Raw genomic sequence first — 10,970 nt, 5'->3', positions numbered from 1 at the left:
TGGGCCCGGAGTGGAGGTAGATCAGACCTGGAAAACGGGGGGGTGTCTCGCCCACTATGTAGTGATGAAGATAGAAGGGCTCGGGAGTACAGAGACAGCTTTAAGTGTATCCACTGCGTGCCAGACAATAGAGAACAGAGTGGGAATTGCGAAAGGCCGCACCATAGTCCCTGCGATGACGGACATGAGCGCAGCCCAGGGAATATGGGAAACCAGGAAGGATCGTATCAGATACTGAGTGATACGAGGCCAAGAGAGAATGGTGATCGAAGGGAGAATAACAGAGAGGCTTACTGTGAAAAGAGAGGAGAGAATGGACAAAGTAAGATAAGGGGTAATAGGCCTGTGTTCCATCACCTTCCAAGATCGGATGGCCGAGCATGGGATCTGGAGAGATGGGAACAAGAGAGAGCACTCCCCAACTCTCCCGAACCCAAACGAAGGGCCCGGAGTTGGGATGGGAGAGACACCTGTGAACCTCCCTCGAAGGAGTTATTGCGAGCAGAATTAAAAGCTAAAAGACTCGATGTCTCAAGCTTAAAGTCAGATCTGGATGACATGGTAGACGGTACCCTGTCCTTAGAAAGAATAGACATGTATGAGCAGGGTGAAATTCTGTTCATGGCAAAGGACGTAACTCGAAAGGCGAGAGCAACCCATGAGAAATTAGTGGAACTAGCAGGCAAATACATGGTAGACCTGTCAAGGACCAAAGCCTTACAGGGCAACCACAGGCTACATTACACAGACCGAGATCTAGATGAGAGGCGAACCATCGGATTGATAACACACATAAGGGAACTGATCACTGGAATAAGGACATGGAGGGCCCTAGATAAGTGGGAAGAGAGGTGGTCCAAGAGAGGGACCGTCAGGAGAAGCATACTTGGGATGACACCAGGAGGACAGCAGGGAGTAGAGACATACCCTTTGAGGGAAGTTGCAAATGGGACCTATGTCCACGTCCCTTGGAGTAGGGGGGATTTAGCTGCTTTTACCACCTCTTTCCCCAAATTGCGGGAAAACCCAGTGGAGTGGTATAAGCAAGTTGAGAGATTCGTAAAAATCTCAAAGGTCCTATGGATAGATTTGAACACGCTGTTTGACATAGTAGTGCCAGGAGATTTGTGGACCGCATGCAAGGTTAGCGCTGAGTGGCCCACCATAGAGCCAGAGAGAGATGCTAAGACTAATGGGCCGTCCGAGAGTGTGATGGCAAAGTTCGAGAGAGTAATGACTTGGCTAAAAGATAAAGTGCCAATGCAAGACATAGATTGGGTAAAAATTGACCGAACAAGACAGGAACCCAAAGAGACAGTTCACGAATATTATGAGAGATTGCTGAAGGCGTTCAAACAGTATAGCGGTCTGGATGTAATGGATCCAAAGGACATAGGGCAATTTGTGTCCAAATTCGTCTTGGGCCTGAGACCGGATATTAGTTTGATGATACAGCAACACTTGATCTGTTGGCAAAATAAACCCCTAGACGAGATACTGAGGTATGCCAGGTACTGCTGTGATGAGATAGACTCCAAGGCTAAGAAACTAAAGGAGAAACTGATGGTGGTACAGATGCAGGCAGCAGGGAAGGGGGGACAGCAGCAACAGCAACCGGGAACAGGTACTGGAGGAAAGAAACAGTACAGTCAGAACAAGGGCAATGAGGAGAACTCCACCTTTAGACCCAGAATAGATATAACTGCCTTAAAGAAAACAACTAGGTGCCACCAGTGTAACGAGGTGGGACATTGGAAACGCGAGTGTCCCTATAATGTTGAGATAGGAGACGAAGAGGTAGAAGAGGAAGTGACCCAGAGTGCGCCTGCAAGAGGGGTAACGCAGTACCAGGGAAAGGTGCTCAAAGGGGGGGGGGCCACCTCCCCGAGCTCAGTTCCCACAGCCACCCAGATTAGGGACTATGGGTAAGACCTATAGACAGATGCCACTGTTTGTCGGGGGAGAGGAATGTTATTATGTGGACCCACTAACTGGACAGAGGGTAGAAAGGGATGACTGCACCCTCGGGGCAGCTCTGGAGGTAGATCAGAGGGGACCCTATGTTGAGGCCGAAGTGGCAGGGTTCCCCACGACATTTCTAGTGGACACAGGAGCCACCAGATCCACGATCAGGTCAGCCGCAGTGCCAGGCCTGCCTATGTCTGGAGAGACCATACAAGTGGTGGGGGTCGCTAACAGGAGAATGACCAGTCCTCTGACGGAACCCGTGCAGGTGAAAATAGGGAAGTACAGTGATGAGCACCAGTTTGTGGTTTGCGATTCTAGTCCTGTATGTCTGCTAGGAAGAGATCTTTTATGCAAATTGAACTGCACTATATACTGTACACCGCAAGGAGTGGAGGTACTGACAAATGATGATGATGCAGACTTTAAAGTCGCCAACTCCAGAATATGTGTGGAACTGTATCCCACTTTGACAGTAGACGAGCTCCCCTGGGATCTGAGAGAGACCGTTGCTCCAGAAGTATGGGATTTCACTGGGGAAGAGATTGGGTTGGTGAAAGGAGTAGACCCAGTGAAAATTGTAGTGAAACCACATGCTGAGTTCCCAAGAACCCCTCAGTATAAATTGACCCCAGAAACGATTGCAGGCATACAACCCGTGATTGAGTCCATGATTAAGCAGGGAATACTGAAGGAAATCGTGGGTAGTCCATGTAACTCCCCGATTATGGGCCTGCAGAAACCAAATGGGAAATTCCGGATAGTGCAGGACCTCAGAAAGATTAATAACATAGTCGTTTCGTGTTGTCCAGTGGTACCGAATCCATCCGTGATACTGTTTCAGATACCGTTCCAAGCAGAATGGTTCACTGTAATTGATCTTTGTCAGGCTTTCTTCTCGATCCCTCTGGACGAAGGAAGCCATTTTCCTTTCGCATTTAAGCTGGAAGGTCGCGTCCTAACATGGTGTCGTATTCCTCAGGGGTGTACAGAGAGCCCATCGATCTTCAACCAGCTCCTGAAGAGAAATCTTGAAAGTCTAGTACTGCCCCAGAGGTCAGTTCTGGTCCAGTACATAGACGACCTCCTTGTGGCGTCAGAGACAGAGGAAGCTTGCAGGGAAGACTCTATTGCTTTGTTAAACCATCTAGCCGAAAATGGGCATAAGGTGTCCCCGGGAAAATTGCAGTACTGCCTGACAGAGGTACAGTACTTGGGACACAGAATTGAGAAGGGGAAACGGAAGGTGTCACCAGACAGGATAGAGGCCATCATGAAGATGAATGCGCCTAAAACGCAGAGGGAAGTCAGGATGTTTCTAGGAATGGTGGGATATTGCCGACAGTGGATCGCAAACTTTTCACTGAAAGCAAAGCCCTTACAAAAACTGACGCACAAGGAGGTGAGTGATCCGGTACCATGGGACAAAGACTGTTTGATGGCGTTCCTGCAGCTGAGAGAGGACTTGTGTCGTGCTCCGGCTCTGGGAATGCCAGATTACGATAAACCATTCTTGCTCTATTGCTGTGAGAGAGAGGGATGCGCGCTGTCTGTGTTAGTCCAAATCCATGGGAATGCCCGTAGACCAGTCGCGTATTTCTCGGCTACTTTAGACCCAGTAGCCGCAGCGTTGCCCGGATGTCTCAAATCCGTTGCCGCAACAGGTGTCAGCATCGAGAGGTGTGAGAATATTGTCATGGGGCACCCGTTAGAGGTGCATGTGCCCCACTCTGTTGAATTGTTGATGACCAGGACCAAAACACAGCATCTGACGAACAGCAGGCTCACGCGCTATGAGCAAGTCATTCTTGCTGCAGAGAACGTGACCCTCAGGAGATGCTCTGTTTTAAATCCTGCTACCTTGATGCCACTTCCAAACGATATTGAGGATGATGAAGATTGTACAGACCATGACTGCCTCGATGTGACTGAACTATGCACCAAACCAAGACCCGACATCGTAGATGAGCCACTGACTGACCCAGATGAAATTTTCTTTGTCGATGGCTCATGTGTAAGAGACGAAGTTGGGCAGTTAAGAGCAGCTTACGCTGTTTGTACAATTACTGGAGTAGTGGAAGCTGGATGCCTGGAAGGAGTACACTCCGCTCAGGTAGCCGAGATTATTGCCCTGACGCGTGCCTGCCTGGCAAGCAATCAAATCCGAGTCACCATATACACTGACAGTCAATATGGTTACGGGGTAGTTCATGATTACGGGCAGTTATGGTCTCAAAGAGGTTTCATGACCTCTTCAGGCTCTCCCATTCGCAATGGAGAGTTTGTGCGCCTGTTGTTAGAGGCATTGCAATGTCCAGCAGGTATCGCAGTTGTGAAATGCACCGCACATACCAGGAATATGGACTTCGTGTCACAAGGCAATAGATATGCCGACGAAGTCGCACGGTATTGCGCGGAAACGGGGTACTCTTTCACCGAGGTGGAAGTGGGTGGAATAAATGTAAGGACTGAATTAGCTATGATATTGGAAACTGTTGATACTTGGGACGAACTGAAGGAGATGCAAGAAAATGCTCCTGACTGTGAAAGAGAAACATGGCAAAAGGCAGGATGTGTAGTGGGGGAGGCCCATTTCTGGGTTTCAGCAGATGGCAGAGCAGTGTTGCCCAATGAGATGGTGAGCCCAATGGCCCGACACATACATGGTCCTGTCCACTTAGGAAGAGATGCTATGCTGAGAGTGTTTAGACAGACCTGGTACAACCCCAAGTTCAGAGTAGCAGCCGAAGCAGTGTGCCAGCGTTGTGTGACGTGCCAGCAGTTGAATGTAGGGAAGAAGACACCAGTTGCACTGAGCCACATAGGGAGGTTAGGAGGTCCATTCAACCGAATGCAGATAGATTTTATTGAAATGCCAAGGTGCAGCCGCCTCCGTTATATCCTGGTGGTTGTTTGCGTTTTCTCTAGATGGGTTGAGGCATATCCTACACGCAGGTGCGACACCCTCACAGTAGCTAAGATATTGCTTAGGGAACTTATCCCGCGCTTCGGGGTGCCGGCCTCTTTGGAATCAGATAGGGGAACGCATTTCAACAGCTCGCTTGTGAAAATGATTTGCGCAGCTTTGAATATAGATCAGAAACTACATTGCAGTTATCGACCAGAAGCTTCAGGAATTGTGGAGCAGATAAATGGCACCATCAAGGCCAGAATTGCGAAGGTGTGTTCATCAACATCCTTGAGTTGGCCTGATGCGCTGCCATTGGTCCTTATGAGCCTCCGTAGTACCCCGGATAGGAGAACTGGTTTGTCTCCTCATGAGGTATTGATGGGAAGAGCAATGAGGTTACCTTCTGTCCCAACTGCTGCATTGATTAGCATCACAGATGATATGATCCTGGACTATTGTAAGGGGCTGTCTGACGCCATTCATTCTGTGTCCCTTCAGGTGCAGGCTGCCGAGGTACCATCGTGCCAGGACCCCTGTCATGACTTGCTTCCTGGGGACTGGGTCCTGGTGAAAAAGCACGTGAGAAGAAGCTGCTTGGATGTTCGTTGGCGTGGGCCCTTCCAGATCATCCTGAGCACAAACACGGCCGTGAAAGTGGGAGGCCTGCCCAATTGGATCCACGCGTCGCACACGCGGAGAGTTCCAGCACCTCTGGAAGAAACAGCTCCTCTCTCGGATAGACGTCCAGTAGCGGACCGAGAAGCCATAGAGGGGGCTAGCCAAGCTGTAGAGGTGCCAGCGGAAGCAGGGAACGAGTCTGACCAAGCTGAGGACGGTCAGTACAACAGCGAAACAGACGACGCTACTGAAGGAGAAAGTAGCTGGGAGTACGAGTCAGACACTGACAGGTCTGACAGAGAGCGTGAACAAACAAGAAGAAGACGGAGTAGAAGGGTACGCGGAGAAGCTGATTGGCCGCAAAGAAGGAGCTCTAGCCTAAGGTCAACTCTGGAGAGAACCCTTCCTCCGATATCAGAAGACTCAGACCCAGAAGACGGTGCTCAGGGCGCTGAAGCACCGGAGTTGAGGAGGTCAAGAAGAGTGCGGGTGCCTAACAGAAGATACTCCACCCCTGAGTGGACATATCTGGCGACAGATGGCTTCGAAACCAGTGACAGGGAGGATCAGAGCGGTGGTGGTGTCCAGTTCTGAGCCCATCGTAACAGTGGAGATACGACTGTTAGTACCCGGAGTAGAACAAGAAGGGTCACTGACATTCATGCTCCCCCGTCCTCCCCGCCTCAGCAAGATAAAGGACATGTTTCTCACAGAATTGCAATTCCCTGATTTTGGTACAAAGATATCAGCCGCAGAAGAGCACAATCTTCGTCTGGAAATATTGAATTTTGCTGTCGAAGCTGCAGGCGAGCGCCTGATAGTAGATGCTTAAAAGACTTTGTAAATAAGCGAGAAGAAAAGAAGATTACCTAGCGCCTAGGAAGCAGAGAATCTTAGGGACTTTCCCTGAGTTGATGGAGAAGGGCTAGGGTTGTCTATATTGAACTAAAAGGAACTTTTGCGGAAAAGGTTGTCAGCTTCCAGTTGCGTGGTTCTCAAGAGAAAAGGAGTAAAGAGACTGTAAAGGAACGGGAAAAAAAAGAAAGGAACTTTGTGCTGAGTTAAGAGAGAGCCACACTATCTGACGAAATGGAGGCTGGTACCCAGAACCGCAGAGCGAAATGTATAATAGGTACACTAATAGTAGGAGTGATAATATTAATAGCTTTAGTAGTAACAGTCTCCTATGTAAAGGGACGTGAGGAAGAGGCAAAGGTAACTGATGTGAAATCTGTAGAGGCGCTTACACCCACCGTTGCTGGTGGGAAAGGGGAAAACACACAAGAGAAAGCGTTATTAGCTGCAGAAGCCCGCAGGTTACACGTGGATGAGTCCCAAGGTGACTTTAGGTCAAATGCTTATGCAAAATTATTATATGAATACGTGGATGCCATGGAGGTCAAGGACTGTTACGTCTGCATGCAGTTGCCGGCGTCTGTAGATGAAGGCATTCGATATCATCACCTCCCGCTGACATATGGCATTACATGTAGCTTGTTGCTTAGTATATTTTATGGGAGAGATAGTTTTGAATACTATTTTTCCAATTATGATGCAGTGTTACCAGAAGTCCCAAATTATAAACAGATGAATAAATGGGACTACTGGAAGAGTGAAGACAGGTTGGCAAAGTTTTTCATTCCTTGGATTACCTTAGATACTTCACATGCCCGCAGAAATAACCTGACATGCAGGGTGTCAGAAGTCGAGAAAAAGTTCATAGGGCAGGTGGATGATCGGAATAGGAGACAAAAGATTTTGAAAAAATCAGGACAATGGAAAACAGATTGGACCGATGAAGAAAAGGCACACAAGAGGAAGGGTAGTAGTGGTCCAATAGCTTTAGATAGAACACAGAGAGGAAAGTTATGTCTTCATAGAGCCAAAACGTATTATGAAAATGTATACGTGGGAGAAGTTAGCTGTGAACATGCTTTCAATTTAGAGTACTACACCAAGGACTTTCTGAAGGGAATGCAAGTGATTCCAAATGTATATTTCGTGTGTGGAAGAAATGCTTACGTGAAGCTACCTGATAATTGGTATGGCTCATGTTATTTGGCAATTATCTTCCCTAAAATATACCATGCCCAAGACTTAGAGATCATCGAGGGCAAGACATCATCAAGGGGAAGGAGAGATGTAGGAGGTGTAGAAATGGTTGGAGATGTCTTTGGAGCGGTGTTCCCTCTTCTGGGATTAATTCTTAATGATGTTAAAATTAGACGACTAGCAACAGTCGTAGACAGGTTGTCTGCCAGCACTGCTCAGTCCTTAATGCTGGTAGAAGGAGAGATGCAATCGATAAGGGCTATGGTTCTTCAGAACCGTCTTGCCTTAGATGTCCTATTAGCAAAAGAGGGCGGAGTCTGTAAGGCTTTGAAGGTCCAAGAATGTTGTACTTACATTCCAGACAATTCGAAGCCCCTTGAAAAGGTTATTAGGAACATAACTGATATTCACAAGGAGATCGAAGACCTGAGCAGAGAAAATGTCTGGGAAAAGGTGGGCCAAGGGATAAGTGACGCTGGAGGTTGGCTCACCACCTTAGGCAAAAGCTTTGTGTGGAAAATACTAGAACCTATCATCATAATATTGATCTGTGGGATCGTGTTGTGGGGATTGGTGAGGGTATTCAAATGGTACAGATCAAGAAGGTCAGAGAGGGCTCGGAGAAAACAGCTGCAGAGATTGGCTGCCATACAAGATAGTCAGTACCGGAGTCTGAGGGCTTTGGAAACACAGAAACGAGTTATGCTAGCAATCACTGCAGTTTGAATATTAATGATGACCCCGAGAGGTCATCAAAGGGGGGAACTGAGAGAGCGCAAACTGACCAAAATGTAGAAATACATCACACTTACACGTAGTACGCACAAATCATGAAGAGAAATGCCATGAGTGCTGGTAGAATCCAAAGTTATATTCTGAAATATGTAGTTAATATAGAAGTTTAAATAGAAGTGGAACTAATACAGAAATGTGTGAAGTAATAAGATTTTATTATGCGTGATTATTCCTGAATCCATGTTGTGTAGCTGCTAAAATGTAAGATGGCATACGAAAACGTTGAAATGTGGTAGGCCTCAGGGCCAGAGCAAGGCGGGAGGGGGAAGGTGATTAAAATTCACAATATGGATTGCACTAATGTTTAGTATTAATGAGTAGGCTTTTTGATTTATAGATGTGTTTACCGAAATCAGTAGAATATGAGTACTAACATACTAATAATTAAAGAAGAAGTTGAATGCTATAAAATATTGTAGAGCTGGAAAGCTTTAATGTTGATTTATACGTATTAGTCTGGGTTGGGGAATGTTGCAATGCGGTTGGAAAACCATGAGAATTGGGATTAGGCTGCAGATGTCTGTCTGGAAGAGAAAAGGGGGTATTCAATTATTAATATAATGAATAGAAGCTTGTTCAAGAAATGGACCAGACATGGAGGAGGGTTCCGGAATGTTTAAGGGGTATCAGCGGGCCGGAGACGAGTCTGAGAAGCAAGGTCGACTCTAACCACAAGGCCTCATCATGGAAAAAGCCAGAAGCTACACCACGTGAGGGGCGTCTCACGAGGGGCGTCCTAAATGTTGTTGTATTTTTGTATTAGGGACAGCACCCCTGGGGGGAGTTAGAGCAGACGCCTGAGGACCCTTTAGAGAGCGGATGGGTAGGCAGAGAGGGGCCATGATTGGAGAACTATAGGTTTTCACCAAGAGTTCGAGAGTGGGTGGCTTCCCTTGGGAGTCATTCACTGCTGACACCTTTGATAGGTTGAGACCTGGTTAAGTAGGGATACCATCTAGAGCAGGGTAGGGAAAGCCTAACCTGTATTTTCCTTCCGCCTGTAAATGAGTGATAGATTTCAATATGTGTCTATGCTAACGGCACTATTGTTTTTAGAACTGGTATTGGTAGTTTCCGTTGTTCGTCTGAGGGCTTTCAGAGAACACGTGTACGTAGTTGGGCCCGTGTATCTGGTGAATCTCATCTTGAGATGCTTGTACCTGCAACTTATAATAAATCTTTGAAAGCTAGAAGTTGTTTGTGATCCTTTGAAGTAGAGTCCTTTACTGGGGGAACTAACTTGGTAAGAGATGCACTTTCTTTCCTCAATGACAGGCAATAAAGATTCAGTCGGCCAGACCGGGGTTTTAGATCGATAGTGATAAGGTATTGATCAAAATCCCAACCCTTCCAGACGTAATGCTAAACAATGTCAAACATTTACTTCCAGTACAGAGATCTGGTCCTAAATCCATTGTATTATTTGCACACCATGCCATTCCAGTATAGACCAGCCTGGCTGATGAGGGGTGATACCCCGAAACCGGCCCCAAGATGCTTGTTTCTGGTCCAGGGAGGACCCGACCTGGCAGTTCGGACTGGACTGTTTCCATCAGGAGCAGGGTCAAGACTGATTTGCCTGTGGCTGGGTCTAAATTGGGGTGACATGGTGAGCAAAAGAACGATGCATTTAACCCATATCTCTTGACTGGGGATTTGTTCCGCATTACATCCACCATTTCTGTGTCTTTTACAACACTCCTTACATCACTGAATTGTATTCAAAAAGCACATTTTGCTGTCACCACATAGGTTTAGCAGCCCATTTCCACTTCTCGCAACCAGACTTCAGTAAATTTAAAAATAAAGACTGTAGTACTTTACAATGTAATTTCTTATATGTATGAACATTATATATTTGCACACATACTCTGATAGTCCATAAATAATGCAACACACACATGAATTTCAGAGTACTACGGATCCCAGCACAATCCATCATTCCAAACCTCTTTGCATTTTCTCGATTTTATGCTATTTTACTGTACTTTCTATTAATGTAGACATATTAATGTTGCAGAAAATAAAATGCCCCACTAAAACACTGCTTCCGAAAGCAGAAAAAAGCTCGGAAGTGAAATGGAACCGTTAACCACTGATGAAGGCATAAACGCGGTGCTAGCTTTTTCCACTGTGATTTTCGAAAAGCAAGTTAAACGCATATGCACCTTTATCACAGGTCGCAAAACACCCCAAGAGATTTCCATTCCCATTTGAAGGTAACAAACAAACCAAAGCATTCAGAGGGCGTCGGGTCAGAAATCGCCAATTCTTCCTATATTCTATATCCAGTCAAAATATACTTGCACAAATAAGAAAGCTCGACAGAGAAAACTGGCAAGAGCCAGCCAACATAATAAACACACTTAGTGTAAAATATCACAGTGCAAGTAACACTCAGACCCACAGCGTTTAGATTAACGCTTTACAAAAGCACCATATAGGAATCGAATTAAAGGGACTTTTCATTCACAAAACAAACCTAAGCAGTGTATTTGCTCCTGCATTGGTAACAGCATATTGTGTGCATAAAATGGTACACTATACCTGTCTGCGCAAGGCACATCTAACTGAGGGCGGGAACAGCACAGCCAGGAATAGTGTGTGCAGTGCTTAATTTGTGCCGGTG

The sequence above is a fragment of the Lissotriton vulgaris genome, chromosome 6 (assembly GCF_964263255.1).
Source record: "Lissotriton vulgaris chromosome 6, aLisVul1.2, whole genome shotgun sequence".
Lineage (NCBI taxonomy): Eukaryota > Metazoa > Chordata > Amphibia > Caudata > Salamandridae > Lissotriton > Lissotriton vulgaris.
The sequence above is the reverse complement of the archived record's forward strand: the minus strand, read 5'-3'. Positions refer to the sequence as shown.